We start from the raw sequence: 19,579 nt of genomic DNA, 5'->3' as shown, positions 1-19,579 counted from the left end.
GTATCTGATAGCCAAGATATTTAGAGAATTGACACAAATATAAAACACCATAAAAGAGCCATTCCTTGACAATTAAGAGGGCAAATATATGTGAATAAATTATTTACAAAAGAATTTTAAGACATAAATGGCAATTTGGGAACATATTCCAAATAACTGGAAGTTTTCAAATGCATAGGTATTTGTTCTCACAATGTGCCTATGAAATGTAACAAGTATAGAACACAGCACAGCAAAAAATAAAAGGTGAAGTAACCTATTGAAAGAAAATTTATAGCTGAATCAATAATAAATCCAGGTGTCCATCTCTCAAGACTTGACTTCCTATACTCTAATAAGAAAAAACAAAAGAATGTCCAATATTGCTCCCCTTAGGCCTACATTTCCATTCTGTAATTTTAGCAAGCAATGTAGAATTTGGCTACAACAGAATGTCCTCCAAATAGAACCCTAAGAACCCCATGCTAAGCTTTGCTAACAATTTTTCTCCTAATCTCTGGTGAATGCAGTTCAACCAGGTTTCCAAGTTATCCAGGGCATGCTATTTTATTAATCAACTCTAGTATGGTACAGTGAAAAGAATGGAGTTATAGGAACTGAGTTCAACTTCTTCCCCCTGACATTTTTTATTTGGTTGATCTTGTGCAAGTCATTTAATCTCCTTGGCATTCAGTTTTCCCATCTGCATTATGAGGGGCTAATCCTAAATATCCTTTGAGGTTCCTTTTAGGTCTAAATCTATTATCGTATCAGCATATGAGATTCATCACTTGTTTACTTTAGGGAATAACTTCTCATCTCTAAATGGCAAGTTGCTTGCATGCATTTACATTTGCATCCTTGGATGACTGGATAGACATATATAAACATATAGCACTGTGGAACAATAGCTGTGCCAGAATTATTCTGACTTCTTAGGATAACTTTTTGCTAAAAATTCTGTATTTGTGGAACCCATGCAAACTCTAATCAATCTTATCCCAACTCTCATACTCATAAATGAGTTTGAGTGGCTACATATTTCCTCAGGGTGCCAAGTGTACCCCTGAGGGGTCAGGAGCAAGTCTCTAATGACATGGGTTCAAGGTACCACTGGTTTGCTTCCCTTCAGGATTACCAGTTGAGAATCAATTCAGTCAGCTAGTCTTAAACAGCTTTTAAATACGAGCATTTACTATGATGGTACAATAGGTACAAAACATTCCCACTTCCTGTGATGGCAATTAAATTGCTACTTTTGTTTACTGAAAGTGCCTCTGATTGAATAATGTGTTTAAAGAAAATCTTTCCTACCCATTGATGGTCTTGCCCATTATTGGAAGCTTTATTGGAGGAGTTGTTTTGTAGGAGGGTCAGAAATAACTTTTGTTTTTTCTATTGAGGCACTGGGTCAGAGGATTATGACCTCTGGCTCTAAAAAGTGTATAAATACTCTGAGGGTGAGGTTTTACTTTGGGGCTTAGTTTTTGTAAGAAGGTTTGAGTGCTAGACTAGGACTATGGGAAGTTGCTTTAAGGAGCCCCCTGGTTTTGAAAACCCAGATGCCAATGCTTCCCTCTCTGGTACCTATGGTCAGACAGTTGATGTCAGGCAGAGGAAGTCATGTCTGTTGACTTTTTGATTTCTCTGTATTTTCTTTGAAGTTCAGGGTGCTGACACCCCTGAACTAGATGAATGATACATGTGCTTGATTAAAAGTGATTGTTAACCCCTCAAAAGTTGTCTTTCCTTTTATAAATGCAGATCTAAGATCCTGAGATAGCAGGCCCCCCTGTGTATGTTGGGGTGCTTACTGTTACACTCCATCAAAATATCTGTGATATATTTCTCCATAAGTATACATAGTCCAAAGGAAAATAGTCTCAAGTTTTAAAAGCATATGTGGCAAAGAAGGAATAATAATTTGGTTACTGGAATTCCTTTTCTCCCATTTGCTTCACAAGCTCTCATCAAGCTTAGAGAATCTGCAACAATTCTGGTCCTTGGCTCCCAATGCACATGCTGGTACCAGCTGACACAGGCACAACATTTAGGAGACTGATGAGATGATGGAATTTTATACATCCTTTAGATCATTGTAAAGCTAGAGCATCCTTTGGTCAAAGGGGAAAAGGAGCACAGGGGAGACACACTGAAGTCAAGTCCTCCTCCTGCCCACCCCTAACTCATCCAGCCAGGAAGTTCCTCCTCAGCCCTCAGTGGAGGACTAGAAAGTCACATTTCCTCTAGAAAGTCATATTTGCTCCAGTTTCCTGAATTTAAACCATTCTTAATTCACTTAACAATTTATAGATAATCCCTTGGGTGTGATCTTTTTGGGGGCCTATCAGAACACAATTTTTGCTTGACCTCTTTCTGGTTTGTATGCCTTTTTCACACTTAGTCAATGGTGTTTTGATTGAGTGAGTTACATATTTCCTCACCAAATTAAGACATCAAAGCTAAAATGTAGAGGGGGTAGTATGCAACAATTTGCATATGGATTTGTGGATAGAGTTTATCAAAATCTCAAAATATCTAAGTCATTAAAAATATCCAAATTTTTAACAAGAAGCATAGGATTAAGTTTGGTTATTTGCTTCTCTGCACTTGTATTAATGTACTGTCTTCACAGTTACCAATCACAACTCTAGCTTCAGCCCTAGCAGGAGACTTAGGTCAATGGTCTTTGTTTTTCTCTAACTGTTTCAAAATTAAAAGCAACTTCCTTTCACAATATGGAATATACTATTCCCTAAAGGATGACTGGGGAAGGAGTGAAAATTCCATGGTTTCAGAGATTCCAGATCTTTGCAGGTATTATCATGATTAAAGGCCAAAAACTGTCTATCTTATTCCCTTTCCCTGTTAGAAACAACTGGAAATATTTGGAAGGGAGAAAATGTTCAGAAGAGTAAAAGGTCAAGGTATGTTCAGTTGTGTGTGTACATTTTTTTTTTTAAAAATCCTTCTTTGTCTCTTTCTTCTGTACAGTTTATTTCTGAATTCTTACATACTTCTTCGAAAAGCAATTGAGAGAAGAGCTTAGCTGCTATAATTCTGCTCATAAATAGAAAAAGAATGCAGCAAAGTGACTGGTTAGTGATCTTCAGGGCCCTTTCTCTTTTTTAGGTTGTGTTTTACAGCCTTCCCTACCTTCATCAATGGAGAATTTTTTTTTAATTATATAAACTAAAGAGAGTTACGAAGGAAAAGATTTTTGGCTAAATGTGCATCCTCCAAAAAAACCATTGCCACAGTGGATTTTCCTCAAAAATTGAAACTCAGTCATTTGGAAACTATTGGGTAGGTTTTTTTCCCCTCAATAACATACTACTGTGGGAAAATTAGGGTAAGGGGGAAAGGAAGGACTATAGTTTTCAAGACAGCCAGTTCTCATTCAAAATATTTGCCCCAGTAAAATCTTTTGCCCTGCTAAGTGTTACACTTCTGTAAAGAGATTTCCCCAAGCAAAGCAATATGGTTCCATTACCAATTCCAGAAATTAATTCATTCAATAATCGTTTATTGAGCATATGATTTGTGCCAGACTGTGCAAGGCATGGTCATACACAAACAACAGTTTATAATTGCATTTAGAATCACAGATATTGCTGGAACACATTCTGTCCATCCTTTTGTTTTAGAGCTTCTGAGACACTGTATGACTTTCTTAAATTGCAGACAGCTGATGAAGAACATTTAATTTTATTTTAACTGACTGTTGATCTGTTATCTGAAGAAAAACACAAAAGCTGGTGTGCTTTTAGTCTGCAATGAGAGTGGCAGTGTCTAGCATTGAAAGGTGATCTGTCAGAAGTTCACAGTTTCTGATGTGAGCATGTCCCTCATTCTTCAATATTGAAATGGTTCTGTTTGTTGGTGATTGTTAAGTTTACAATGAAAAATGAAATTTTAATTAAAGAAAAAAAATCTATTTTCCTTTAGCCAAGACATCATTGAAGTTTGTTTTTTAGGAAACTTTTTTCTAAGTAGCTGAGAGACAACAGAATAAAACCCAACAAACAACTCTCCCAAAAAATCAGAAGCAAAGCATCTTTTTTGATTATTCAGAACACTTTTGGAAAACATAATTTCCTCTGCCTTTTATTTCCCTTAATGCTAGCAATCAGATGGTCATTGAACAGCATTATATTTGTGGCTGAATTTATGAAATAATATTGAATAATTTTATCATATGTAAGAGTGAAATCTTTAAGACTGCATTTTGTTCTCCTAAGTCAGATACTGCATTTTTCAATAGTAACAAGCAATAAACACAGTGGGATCTTTTATTTTCTGAATTTTTGGCAATTGTTAAAAAAAAAAAATTAAAATAAGATCTGAATTGTTGCCAAGAATCATTTGTAAAAGTTTGCCCATTCCTTTTTAATATATTTAACAAAGATACCTTCAATATATGTCTAGATCATCCTCATATAGATTTCCAGAAAGATAAGAACAAAGGCATATGGGTTGGTAATTATGGATAACCTCTCAATACCATGTCTGGGGTAGTAATATTGTTCATAATTTTTTCCACAGTTTTTTCAAAATCATCTCTTTCCTGCATAGAGGAAGGAAGTTTTGATTCCCTTCCCTCTTCCCTCTTCCTCTCCCACTCTTGTTGACATGGTAAAAAAAAAAAAAAAGATATTGACACCCAATGATCCCATTGCAAATTATTAACATCTCTTTCTCTCTCTCTCTTTTTTCTCACTCTGTGTCTCTCTGCTTCTCTCTCTGTCTCTCTCTGCCTCGCTCTCTCTCATTTTCTAAACTCTTTCTTTCTTTTTTTCCTCTTCTCCCATCCATAAATTACCATGCTTTAGGGGACTTAGATAGTTAAGCCTTGGAGAAAGCCAGAATTCAGAAATGTGTATGAATGGAAGCAGAAGCCAGTAGTTGGGGAAGAGAATCCATCTCTTCACATCTTTGGAGGAAAGAGAAGATTTTTTTTTTCTCTCCTCTCTTCCCCATTTCCCATTCACCCCCACCTCCTCCATACCATCAACCATAGCATTTAGCAACAAAGGTACTCATCCAGAGGGAGATATTCCATACAGATGTTGGAAGGTTAGTTCAGGACGCAGTTGAGAGATTGGGGACACATATTCCAGATGAACATGAATATATAGGAGCCAGTTTCCAGGAAAGGGACTATGACTACAGAAAAGACAGGTGATTTTTGACTCAAAACATAGCTAACTAGGTAGCTCTGGCAATGCATCCTTGGTTTTCAGAGAGGACTGTATAATACCAGAAAGAATTCTGAGGCCCATCTATGCCAAGAGATTGCATAGCTTTGACTGCATACATTCCTCACCATGTACTTCACTATTCTAAATTTTTGTCCACTCTTCTCACTGGGTGCTATGTGTATGTATGGGAAAATGTACTCTAGGTTTATGAAGGTAGAATATTTTGTAGCTACTATTCATTTTCTTAAATAATAGTTTATTCTTCCCTAATTACATCTTAAAACAATTTTTAACATTTAAGTTCTGAGTTCCAAATTCTATCCCTCTCTAGGGATATAAACTAGAAAGAAGTCAACCAGGAATTGTGTTCTGATAGGCTCAAAAAAAGATCACACCCAAGGGATTATCTATAAATTGCTAAGTAGATTGAGAATGCTTTAAATCCCAGAAACTGGAGCAAATACTACTCTCTAGAGCAATGTGACTTTCTAGTCCATCACTCCCCTGTGCTCCCTTTCCCTCTTCCTGAGACAGTTAGCAATCTAATATAGGTTATACAAATGTAATAATGTAAAAACTTTTCTATATTAGTCATTTTGTACAAGAAAACTTGAACAACAGCAAGGAAGAATTAAAAAAAGGAAAATGAAAAATAGTATGCTTCAGTCTGTATTCAGATAATATCAGTTCTTTCTCTGGAGGTGGATACCATGTTTCATTATGTGTCATTTGGGATTGTCTTGGATCATTATATTGCTGTGAATAGCTGTCGTTCCCAATTCTTCATCATACAGTATTGTTGTTATTGTAGACAATGTGCATCAGTTCATGTAAGCCTTTCCAGGTTTTTCTAAAATCATCCTGCTTGTCACTTCTCATAGCAAAATAATAATACTCTGTCACAATTATATACCACAATTTGTTGAGCCATTCCCCAGTTGATGAGCATTCCTTCAATTTCCAGTTATCAGCCATCACAAAAAGAGCTATATAGCTATTGGTCTTAAAATGTCATTTTAACAAACACCTTTGTTATGAGCTAATTATTTCTATTTAATGGCTTACTATTAATTTAAACAGCAGTAGTAGTAATTTGGAGAGTACTATGCACCCTCTGAGAATCCAAATTTTTAGTGTGAGTATAAATTGGTAAGAGTTCCTGAAGAGGTGTCACATGGCAAATAGTAAAATGAAGGGAAGGAGTTAGATTATATCACCTCTAAGGCCTCCTCTAGATCTAGATCTCTGACCCTATGAGCTCTCCAAGCTTTCAAAACTTTGTTACCTCCAGAATCAATTTCCCCTGAGTGTCTTTGGTCCAGTTCAGTCATATTTTTTTTCTAATTTCTTATATACTGAGACTGAATTGTTAAGAGTTCAAATGTGGAGATTATACTGTCACTGATAATAACAATATATTATTTTAAAAATGCTTCAAAATTTATCCCATTTCATTTACTTCTGTTTTTTGGCCTTCCAGTTCCATGCATACCTTTAGATATGAATGTAGGAATAGAAAGAATTTATCTTCAGATTATTATATGATTTTGGGCAGACCATTTAACTTCCTTGGGCCTCAACTTCCTCATCTGTAAAATGAAAAGATTAAAAGAAATGGACTCAGATTTCTTCTAGCTCTCCCTTCATTATCTCATTATTTGTCTACATGTTTAATTTTTTAGTTATCCTTTCCACATCATGGGGATTAAGGGTAGAGTGCCTCTATAATCTGGAAAATCCACATAAAATTTTTGACCCTCCCTTCATACCATGGAAGAAGTCTGAACTACTGTGGTATTAAAAGATAAAATATAGTGATACTATACAATACTATACATATATTCTATGCCTTTGTGAGTTCTAAACTTTTATGTGTTGTCAGCTGGCCCTCGCATGTCATCTGTGGTTTCAAAAAATTCTCCTGCCCAAATTCCCATTTAATCTCTTATTCTAAGCCTTGACATATTGAAACTGTAACCACAACGGGGAAAGTTGTGATGTGGAAGGGATAACTGTAGTCTTTTTTTGAGAGTAGGGTTAGTTAGATGGCTAGATAGTGGATAGAGTGCTGGTCCTGAATTCAGGAAGATCCGAGTCCAAATCCAGTCTCAGACACTAGCTGTGTCACCCTAGGCAAGTCACTTAACCTTTGTTTCCCTCGGTTTTCTCATCTGCAAAATAAGGATAATAACAGAACTTCTTCCCATTGTTGTTGTGAGCATCAAATGTGATAATCATTGTAAAGCACAGAGCCAGGCAAATAGGAAGTGCTTCACAGATGTCAGCTTTTATTATCAGTAGTGTTTTATTATTTTTGAAGTTTCTTTTCCCAGTAAATCAGAAGCCCCTGGAGGACAGAGTCTGTTTTCTTTTTTTTTTTAATCCCTAGAGACTAGACTATCCCAGGACACATAGTAGGTGCTTAATCAATGCTTGCTGAATTGGATTGAAGTCTGATAAGGGTTCCACCACAGCAACCTATTATTTTCTATTTGTTAAGATAAAGGAAACTTTATTTTCTGTGATGGTGTTCTATCTTCATCCATCCAGTATCTTCCAACTCTCTTTTTAGGAGAATACAGTCATCATTGCATCATTGCAAACACTGCCATGTTTGATTACTGCGTAATTCAGTTATGCTTAAATGCTTTCCTTTTATTGTAAAGGAAAGATCACTGAGTGGGTTGGGGTTGCTATATCTGGAAATGTCTGTATTGAAAAATTACAAAGGTATCAATGAAATGTCATTTATTCAAAAAATAATCTATTTATCATACGTACTATGGCTTCTGAATAGATTTCACACCTTTCACCTCTGTTCTTTCTTAAACTTAAGTTTTAGTTTCTGGCATACTTTTCACCATAGTCTTTTGCACCAATCTTTGCATTATCAAGGGACAAAATATGTGTACATTTGATTTGGAGAATCTTGTCAAATGTCCCCCTTTCCTTCAGGAGTCATTTATTCTTGCAACATAACACATAAATGCAATTATCCTCATGATGTTTGTTGTTTATGCCCATAAGTACTAGAAAATATGACTGAATGATGCAGTTTGATCAGATCAGACACCTTTTCCCATGGGAAGAAGGACAAAAAGATAGAAACAGCTGGAATGACTTCATGAATATAGACCCTGTAATGATAAAGGACTTCTACCAATCCTGTCGTATATCCTTATCAAGATTGCTCATTATCGGAATAATCAAAAATTGCTTAGGTTGTGACCAGCATACATGGGTACATTTGGAAAAAACAAAACAAAACAAAACAAAGCCCTAGCTAGCATTAACCTCTTGAGTATAAAATAGTACCATCATGACTTTTCAGTGCAAACCTTTGGTTTTGGAGAGAGTTATTTTTTTTCTATAACTGCTATTTATGTTGCTTTACCTTTCTGGAAAAATGATTTTTAAAAAATAAGCAACTTAGAGGAGAGAAGAGATGATTGCGATATGTATACTTGTACCCTTTATGTATGTAACATTAGTGGTTTGTATTACAACCCATGATAACCCCCTTCTTCTCCAACTCTAGATCACCCGGAATGTGGGAAGGTGTATCTCAGGTACCTCCAAACAAACACTCATACCATATAACCTCATCACATTAATTCTAAACCATCAATATGATGTGCAAAGTTGAACTGTCTCCTCCCACCTTCCAAAGTTCCCTATTACTATCAAAAATACCACTATTCTTCCAAATCCCCTATGCCCACAAGCTAGACGAAGTCTTCAACTCTTCTGTCTCTGTCTCTCTGTATGTCTCTGTCTCTATATCTCTGTCTCTGTCTCTCTGTCTCTCTGTCTCTCGTCTCTGTCTCTCTGTCTCTCTCTGTCTGTCTCTCTGTCTCTCTCTGTCTGTCTCTCTGTCTCTGTCTCTGTCTCTCTTTCTCTCTCTCTCTTTCTCTCTGTCTCTGTCTCTCTTTCTCTCTCTCTCTCTCTCTCTCTCTCTCTCTCTCTCTCTCTCTCTCTCTCTCTCTCTCTCTCTCTCTCTCTCTCTCTTTCTCTCTCTTTCACTAATGCATACTTCCACCTTGAAACAGGAGCTCATTGCCTCACAACAGCTGGCTGGTTAATCTGTCTGCCATAAATCTCTTCCCATTCCAGTTCAACCTCCACTCAGACATCAAAGTGATTTCTTTAAAACACAGTTTAGATCTTGTTGTCCAATAATTAAGGAACTCCAGGGGCTCCCTCTCACTTCCAGGATCAAATTGTTTTTTTTTTTTGTTTGGCACTAGAACCCCTTCATAACCTCTCCCTCCCCCCCCCCATCACTATTGCCTCTTTAATTGTCTTACACTTTGTACTCTCCCAAATAAGATATTCTGTCTCCTATCTCCAGACTCTATGCATTGTCACTGGACGCTATCCACCATGCCTGGAATTCTCTCTTTTCTCTTCTCTGCCTCTTAGCTTCCTGAATTCCTTGAAATCTCAGCTAAAATCTTTCCTTCTACAAGAAGCTTTTCCTAATCCTTCTTAATCTTGTACATTGCCTCTGCTGATTATCCCCTATTTATCCTATATTTAGCTTGTTCATACATAGTTATTCATATATTGTCTCCTGTATAAGATTGACTGGCTGATGCCACTGCTTGACCCTCTGCATGTATATTATCAAGAAACCCCAAAGAGTCAGTATGAAGGAGTATAAAGCTCTACTTCTATACTTAAATTCTGGAACTCTACTAATTAACATTAAAGTTTAGGATCTCAAAGACTAGACTCAACTCACTCACTTAGGAGATAATTTATAAGGGCAATAAGCTTTTCAGGATAGTAATATTTATTCTAGGTTAAAGAGCTCTAGTCCTAGGTTTCTCTTGGCTAAGCAACACGAAGATTTCAATGCCCTACTGCAGGGGATAGCTGTTAAATATCATACTTGAAATAGGAAACTCTGTGGTCAATATTGGGATCAGGAATGAATATTTCCGCTTTTTGTGGTAACATGAACAGTTCTAAGCACAGTTCAACTTGGCTATGAAGATGCAGAAAGGAAACTCATTAAATTAACAGTACCTTCCTTTAAGAGGCAATAACTTCAGTTCAATTTAGAGGTGAAAAAGCTCAAATGAAGTCCAAACTCTGGAACTTCTACCTTTTGCTTAAAAAGATATTAAACATGCATGTAGAGCTGGAGAAAGAAGATAACAATTGGCAGTCTCCACTTCTGAAACTACCTGCTTGGGAAGAAACACCAGGGCCAGTAAAATTCAATTCAGGAAAAGCTAGTTAAATTGGTTTGCATGATTGCTGAAAGATCTTCTTGAAGATTCATAAATGTTGCTTTTTTTTTTTCCAGTGTGGTGTTTATTCCATTGCATGTTCATTCCTGGAAACATGATTTTGTTCAAATTTATGAACTTGAATTAATTGGTCTTGAGTACTTGGTATTTTCCTAGTCTCAAAATAAAATTCACACACACATACATACTAACACAAATGTCATATAATTCAATTCTGTGTCATAAGGGATCAAGAGAAACCTAGCCATTTTAATGAATCTAGGGCCTGCACCACAGTCACATCTATGTGACTGTCTATGGAAAGAAGGGGACAAGTTGGAGAGATGTTGTGAAGGTAGAAACTCTAAGACTAACCAATATATTGGATATGCAGGAATGAGTGTAAGTGAGGAGTTAAGTTACTGTCAGAAATATGAACACTGGCTCCTCTCTGCAACTCAGTGTAAAAATTTCTTTACCCTTCATACTTGAAGTCAGATTCTCAGTATCTTATTTTCTATTTTTTTCTTCCAATATTCCCTCCTTCTTTTCTTCCTTTTTTATTCTTCCTTCTTTTCATCTCTTCTTTCCTTTCTTCTCTCCCTTCTTTCTTCTCTTCTTTTCTCTTCTCTTCTATTCTTCTCTCCTCTTCTCTCTTTGTCTCTGTCTCTCTCTGTCTGTCTCTGTCTCTCCTAGCTGCTATGAGTAAATACCTGCCATGAACATTTTATTAATATATGACCATTTTCAATTTTATATCATCACCTTAGAGAGATAGTAAACATAGTAGCCATAGTTCCTATCAAGGAAAAAAGAGTATCATTCATAAAATCATAGCATTTGAGGCCTGGGACTGTAGAAGTCACCTAGTCTGATATTTTTAATAGATGAGGAAACTGAGGTACAGAGAGTATCAATGACTTGAATAAGAAGGACATCTCGTTAAGAGCAAAGCTCATATCTCCTGATTACCTTACCACATCTTCGGTGATGAATCCTAATTCAACCTGTCATCCATTCTCACCTTTACTCCCATAAAAGCCTCATAAAAGTTCTCTGCCTTCAGTCTTCTTCCTCTCAACCTATCCTCCATAGAGATAACAAAGTGATTTTCATAAACCACAGGTTTAGGAAATCTGTCATTTCCTCACTCAGTAAACTCCAGTTTCTCCCCATTGCTTCAAGTATCAAACAAAAACTCCTATGTTAGTTAGGCATTTAACGTTCTTTTCAATCAGATTCCAATCTATCATTCAGACCTTATTATACATTATTCTTCTTCATGCATTCAATAGACTAGTCAAGCTGTAATTCTTGCTCTTCCTTGAACATAACATTCAATCCTCCCATATCTGGAATGAAACATTTCTGGGCTCGAATCAAAGCTCATTTCAAGCAGTAATACTTCCTTCATGAGACCTTTCCTTTTGACCTTCCTCATTCCTGATGTTAGTGCCTACCCTCTCTTCCTCCTCAAAAAATAATTCTTTCTTTTTTGTGTGCAATATTTTTATATACATGGTTTTCCCCCAGCAGAATGTAAGCTCCTTCCAGGCAAAGACTATTTCCTTTCTGTCTTTGTATCCTCAATGCCCCTTATGCAGTGTCTAGCCTGTAAGGGTCTCACCTGTAAGTACTTAATAAGTACTTCTTGATTACCCAACATGATAGAGTTTGAAGGATCATTCCAAAGTTCCTCTAGCACACCTGTAACCTACTGATTAAAATGTCACATCATTAGAAAGATAAATATAAATTTAATGCAGGAGTTCACAACAACCCTCATTGGATAAAGAATAAACAGAGAACTCAACCACATAAAAGGCTACAAATGAAATATTCTGAATAGATATAGAGAAATATATAAAACAATTACAAAGAAAATACTATGACGAGGAAGTACCCTCTATTTTTTGCAATCACAAATGAATGAATGAAGGAATTTTTAGATGAATCTGAGCTTTTATATTATAAAAGAGATAAAATCTCCTGATGTCATTTGTCACTGGTGCGATTTTTTAAAATTCAACAGCTTAGGTTATGTCTATATGACACTAAAGGAAATCAATCAATTGTGTTAATCCTGTCTTTAAAAGTCAATCAATGTGAAAAAAATCAATTAAAATCATATTCTGGCATTATCAACACATTAGTTTACTGTATACATTTTTCAGTTTTCATTTTGTTTCTTTTTTTTTTTTTACTGAGAATTACTCTGCATTAAGAAGAAATAAGCTATTTTCACATAAGTGAGTTATCCAGATGACTGATACGATCAGTTTCAAAATTTCTTTTTTTATCTCCACCATTTGGGATTTAAATATTCCTAAAGCATTCTTACACACATGTCTGCATTTTCAAACAAAAAGGAATGAATGAAATTTCAACTTTTCTTTATTTAAGGTCAGTGTCACAAATGCAATGGTATAAACTGTTTGGTAATAATCTGACATGGGATCATGCATGGTATTGGTGCTGGAATATACCTTAGAGGCCATCGAGTCCACCCCAAAATTTTCTTCCCCTTTATTTTACTGTTGAGGAAGAGGTTAACTGACTTGGGCTAAGATTACTCAGCTAGTAAGTGACAGAGCCAGATTTGTACACCACATTTTCCATTCTACCATGTTGTCTCTCTCTTTAAGAACTATGTAATTGTGTTGGTCAATTCTCCCCTATGTTAAATGGTTTTATCCTACTACACTTCTTTAATTCTTATATCTGCTTTTTAAGCTTTTCTTTTTTTCTCTTTGCTATATCACTATCAAGTTACCAATTGTCACCACTTGCTACTGTAATTGGTCCTGCCTTTAAGCAGTTAATTATGCCCCACTTCTGAGTTCTTAACTCTTATCTATGGAACACTAGGAAACCAAGTTACTAAACTTATTAGAATGTCTTCTAAAATGAGAACAGAAAGATTCCAAGTCAAAGCCTGAAGAATTTTCCTGTAAGTAGAGTACGCTCAAATTAGTTAAGCCTTTTCGGATCCCTTTGGACATACTGAACGATTTTTATTTGTTTCTGGGTTATCACATTTGAACTGAATAGGGGAGACTGTCCCTGGACAAGTGAGACCCCTAAATAAATGAAGCAAACTTTTAACTGCGATTAAAATTATAATATATATTTCAACTTAAACTTTTTAAAAGTCATTCTTTATTCTCCTTCCACTCTTGTCACAGTATTTTCAATGCTTTAATATAACATTAATTGATTGGGTGTAATAAAGAACAGAACAATGTTTTTAAATCCTATATTTTGTTGTTGTTGATCCTTTGTTCTCAAAGATGACTGATGACATCAGGAGGAGGGATATCTTGGCTTGCAAGTGAATTGGATTTAAGTGAGGCAGAGCTGTGCCAAGTCATCAGCTTCACTTTCTCCTCCAGAGTCATCAAGATCCAGTGACAAGACATAGGTTAAGATGACTGGTGATGGCCCTGGATGCTGTGGGAGATATTGATAATTTTAAGCCAAAGTCTTTCACAGGTTTCAGTTTGTCTTAGGCAATGCACATTCAATAATTAAAGGCGAGGTAAGAATTCAGTATAGACTCTTTAAGATGAAGTTATTATTTTCCTTCTTCCAAAAGGGGAAAATTGTATGAGCGAGAATATATATGGTGCGGGGAAAAAAGAGGAAAAAAATTTCTATCCCTTCCAAAATACCTCCTTATAATAAATATTGAGATATATTCACAACAGAGAACTCCATAAAACAGAGACAGGCCACCAAAACAGACCATTTTAATAAGAAAAACATAATCTCATTGGTATATATTCTAACCATAGAATCTGATAGGAATGAGATTTTGAACTCAGAGATAAATGCTGTAAGATCAATCAAACTTCATTCTTACACATTAGTTAAAAACAATCCTGTATCTCTAATAATAAATGTGGTTTGGAACCTCCTTTGATAATAGATTTCTGTGTCATTTTGAATTAGAAAATCATTAAACCTCTCTAGGGTCTCAGTTTCCTCTTCTGAAAAAAAATGAGGAGGTTCAAATAGATGTCCTTGTCCAAATTTTAATGATCTATACCTAAATCTCTAATACTATGAATTGAGCTTGGTTTTGATATGTGTCAGCAAAAATAAACACGATATTTTGTCTCACTTGGATCCTTTCATTTTCAAATTAAAAAGGTATATGCAACAAAGAACCAATGGAGATGCATAGGAATTGCTGCATCTTCTACAAATTTTGGTGTCTGCTTTAGGCTAGTTTATTAAATGAGCTATTAAATCATTGAAATTTGGGTCAAGTGATTCCCGCTCAAGTGAATTATTCCCCACAGTAAATACACAGGGGTTTGCTGTAAGAACATGTAAAGGAAAAATTAATAATTTGTAAAATTAAAGATTCTGAGATCATTTCTAAGCAAGTTTCTGAAGCTGCTATCAGGTTTGGGACCATCTCAAACCCAAATAAGGCAATAAAAATTATTACAAAAGACATTACTACTATCAAATTCCTCATTGAAATTATAATCAGGTGATATCATCCACTGTGGGCAGATCATTGTACTAAGTATTATGAGGCAAAAGGAGGTTAGAGAGGGAAAAAAGAGTAGAGACAGTAATTTAGTTGTCATTTAGTTACAGTCTAGCTGGAGGGAGAACATATACACACATGTATTGCATGTGTGCATGCAGCTAGGTGGTACAGTGGATAGAATGCTGTCCCTAGAATCAAGAGGACTTAAATTCAAATCTCACCTCAGACACTTGTAGTTGTATGACCCTAGGCAAGTCACTTAACCCTATTTACCTCAGTTTCCTTATCTTTAAAATGAACTGGAGAAGGAAATGACAAACCACTCCAGTACCTTTGCCAAGAAAACCCCAAATGGGATATGAAGAGTTGCGCATAGCTGAAACAAATGAACAACAAAAACATATGTATGCAAATAAATGTGTACATGAATATATATATATACACAAATCCACGTGTATATGTGTACATATGCCTATACACACACATATATGCATATACACATACATACATATGCCACAAAGGCTAGCCTAATATATATGTGACTGCCTGTATGTAGCTTGTTAATTATAGGAGTGGGGGTGGGGAGTGGGGTGCATTAAGGACTCTCTGACCAAGGATTCCTCCTAATGGGCCTGCTATGGTGTCTGAAATTTCTGAGTTAAGAAATTTTCTCCAGACAATTCTCAATAAGATATCCATCTTTCTGAGAATTGGAAACACATTAGTACCCAGTACACATTAGTACATCAATCTAGATTAGTATGTCATATTAGCCAGCTGTCACATAACACTGAGAAAAGCTAAGAAGAAATGATGGCTAGGTCAGGTTAGCTTGGAAAGAAAGAGCAGAGCCAGAAAAGCATTGAAGCATGAGTGGTGGGCAGCCTAAGGTATGAACCTATGGTGCAGAGCTGGGGGAACACCAAAGTCAAACTTTACCAGCTCTTCATTTTCTCCCCAGGGCCTTCAATGCACACATATGAAACTATTACAAAGTGAATAAACAGCCACATTTGGAACAAACGGAATCTTTAATTGCTGAAGAAGAAACAAGGAAAGTCACACAAATAGTCAGGTGATGGGATATAGCAAAAGACGGAATCAAGACTTGTCTGTTTTTGTTACTTTAGTAGATGGATGTCCTTAAAGCACTTTCACTTACCCTCTGTGAGACTCAGTTTCCTCAAGTGTAAAATGTTCATGATACTGGCCCATTACATGATTTTTGTAAGGGATAGTTAAGGAGATGTATGAAATAATAAGTCATATTTATGTTATTTTAAGGTTTGTAAAATGTTTTCCTCATAACCCAGAAAGTGAGGTAGTATAAGCAGAATGCTAGATTTGGAATCAGGAAGAACTAGGTTTGGATCTTGCTTCAGACACTTATTAGTTGTTTGACCCTGGGGCAAGTCGCTTAATCTGTAAATGAGGAATTTGGACCCAATGACCTCTAAGGACTAATGTCTAATCTAAGGTTGCATTTTACATATGAATAAACACAGGCTCTGAGACTTTTAATGACTTGCCCATGGTCAAAGAGCCAAGAAAACTTGAATAAGAATTTGAACTGAGATCTCCTGACCTAAGTTCTAATACTTATTATCCTGCCCCACAGGGCCTCTCTATAATGTGCCTAATAAGTATAAATTATTAAATAAAGCTGTTATTACTTTGGTATTAAGTTTTGTTGGGGTTTTTTTAGTACAAACCTGGGAAGCCAGTAGTAAGAAACATTTCAGGACACAGTGAAGGCTCAGTCACACAATACGTGCTCAAAGATTACTTTACATGCCAGAGGAATTTAAGGGAATGGGAATATTAAAGGAATAGAAGAAGGTAAGAATGCCCATTCCCTAAATATAGATAGATAGAAAGATAGAGTACAGATATGTCTCTCTCTCTCTCTCTCTCTCTCTCTCTCTCTCTCTCTCATATATATATATATATATATATATATATATACATATGTGTGTATATACATATATAAAGTCTATATATCTCTACATATCTATATAGCTATCTATATTTTTATATCTGTATCTATGTCTATTTATGTGTATTCATTCACTAGAACCCTAAAGACTTATCTTTCTCCAAGAATTTCATATTAACACTCTGTAATGGTAATTTAAATGGGAAGATCTTTCCCATTCATTAATAGGCCCATGTGACCTGCCTGGGTCACTTAAGTCTGAGTCACATGGAGCCGGTGGTGGGAGGAGCTTGTTGAACAGATGGAGCAGGAAGTGAGTCAGAGAAGTCAGAGCTCAGAAAGAGAGCAGGCAGCAACTAGTGTGAGTGGGAGAGCTTGATTGTGATTTGTTTAAGGGAGCTGATTTGTGGGAAGCCTAACAGAAGGATGGTAGTGCCTCCTGCATTGTTATTGTGTATGGATTTCTTTGTTGCTATGATGAATTTGGTTTTCTGCTGTTGGGATTTGACTTTGTGTTTGAATAAATGTTTTTGTTCTGTCATCCATGTGGAGAGTCTGTTACATTTTGTGATTCAGAACTGTGATATCACATTGGTGCTACACACTCTAATACCCCAGGGAAGGGATATCCCATTAATCTTTCATTGGGCAATATCTTCATTCACATTTAAAATCTTTGCAGAAATTGAACAAGTGCCTGAAGTGAGGGAGGAGAGGAGAGGAGGAACTAAGGACCTCAAGAATAAAGAATCAAGGTTTCCTAAAAGGTAGCATGTTAGAAAGTAAGCAGTGAAAACCTATTTTCACCTCAAAATTTGGCTGAGGTTGGCCCTAGCTAGGTACTTAGGAAATACTTCATTAATTCAAAGGCATTCATTCTCTTGGCCTCCTAATCTAATGTACTGGAAGAAATATTGAACAGAACACTGAGCTTTCCATGATGGAAAATGCTATCCACATCCAGGGAAAGAACAGATGGAGTCTGAATACAGACTGAAGCACACTATTTTCACTTTATTTTTATGTTTTTTCTTTTGTTCTGTTTTTTCTTTCACAACATGACCAATATGGAAATATGATTTACATGATTGTACATATATAACCTGTATCAAATCCCCTATTCTTATATGGAGAGGAGAGGAAAGAGAAGAATAGAGGGAAGAAAATTTGGAAATTAAAATTTTGTAACAAATAAATGTTAAAAACTGTCTTTATATGTAACTGGAAAAAGTAAAATACTATTAAAAACTACTGAACTTTCCCCATATTCTCTCTAACAAGCTCTAACTCTTCGTAATAAAGAAAAAAAATAATAGGATCATAGATATGGAAGTGGAAGGTCCGTTAGAGGAAATCTAATCCAACCCTTTCATTTAACAAGTAAGGAAAATGAGGTCCAGAAAGGATAGGTGACTTAGCTAAAATCAAAAAGCAGCAAGCATCAAAAGCAGCATTTGAACCCAGGGCCTCCAGTCAATGATTTTTCCACTGTTCCCACACTACTCATCTTTAATATAAAACAAAACTAGAAAATGCCCAAATTTCAGGATTCAATACATATTTTTAAGTCAAGTCAATAAGTACTTTTTGTTCACTTATATCTAACTCTGTGACCCCATTTGTGGTTTTCTTGCCCAAGACACTGGAGTAGCTTGTCATTTCCTTCCACAGTACAGTTTACAGATGAGCAAATTGAGGCAAACAGAATTAAGTGACTTGCCTAGGGTCACAAAGTTAATGAGTGTCTGAGGCCACATTTGAATTCAGGTCTTCCTGACTCCAGGCCCAGCACTCCATTCAGTTGCCATCTAGCATTTTCTAAGTACTTGCTATTTGTTGACACAGTACTAAGTTCTGGGAATAAAAAATGCAACTAAAAAGAAATACAATCCCAACATTTAAGGAACTTACATTCTAATGAGGAAAAATAGCACATAAAAGAAAGATGAAAACAGGAGGTGGGAGGTGGGGAAGAAGATGCTGGTATGTGAGGCATGGTGGAAAAAGAAGTCAGAGGTGGAAGCCCAGAGAGTAATTGTAATGTTAATGTTAATGGGATAATAATATATTATCCCATTTTATTAATAATATATTAATAAGTTCTGCCCCCATCCATTAATATGCCTCCCATTGGGGGAGGGATTTGCCTAAGGAGGAGTTTGTTTAGGTAGTGACTTGCTTGTAGGAAGGCTTCCATATCCTTTGGTACCAAGTTGATTAGGCACTGAGTCAAGCAGGTTGTGATGCCTTCTGACTCTGAGAAGTGTACATACACTCTGAGTTGGTATTTTGCTTATAAGAAGGACTTTGCAGTTCTCTGGTCAGCACTCCAAGTAGCCATATGTTCAGACCCCTGACTGCTAAGATATAAAGGCTCTCTTGATCCAGTGGTATATGTAAACTGCATAGCTATATTGCTTTGATTCAGGCAGTCAGAGCCCTGTCTGTTGATCTTTAGGCTATTTTTTCTGCTTATATTTTGTCTGCTTGCATTTTCTCTGACATTCATGATGTTGACTTTTCCCTTGAACTACTGAATGTAATTAAAGAAGATAGCTGACCCCTTAAAAGTTGCTTTCCTTTAAGAAAAGCAGATCCAAGATCCTATGCTAGCAGGTCGTCTTGGGTGTGCCAGTGTGCTTGCTGTTACAGTAGTGAAAGAGTATTTATGGAACTTAGGGCTCAGGGAACTTTGCTTGAGATGAAGGTTCTAGAGGAACGG

The sequence above is a fragment of the Notamacropus eugenii genome, chromosome 7 (genome assembly GCF_028372415.1).
Source record: "Notamacropus eugenii isolate mMacEug1 chromosome 7, mMacEug1.pri_v2, whole genome shotgun sequence".
NCBI classification, from domain to species: domain Eukaryota; kingdom Metazoa; phylum Chordata; class Mammalia; order Diprotodontia; family Macropodidae; genus Notamacropus; species Notamacropus eugenii.
The sequence above is the reverse complement of the archived record's forward strand: the minus strand, read 5'-3'. Positions refer to the sequence as shown.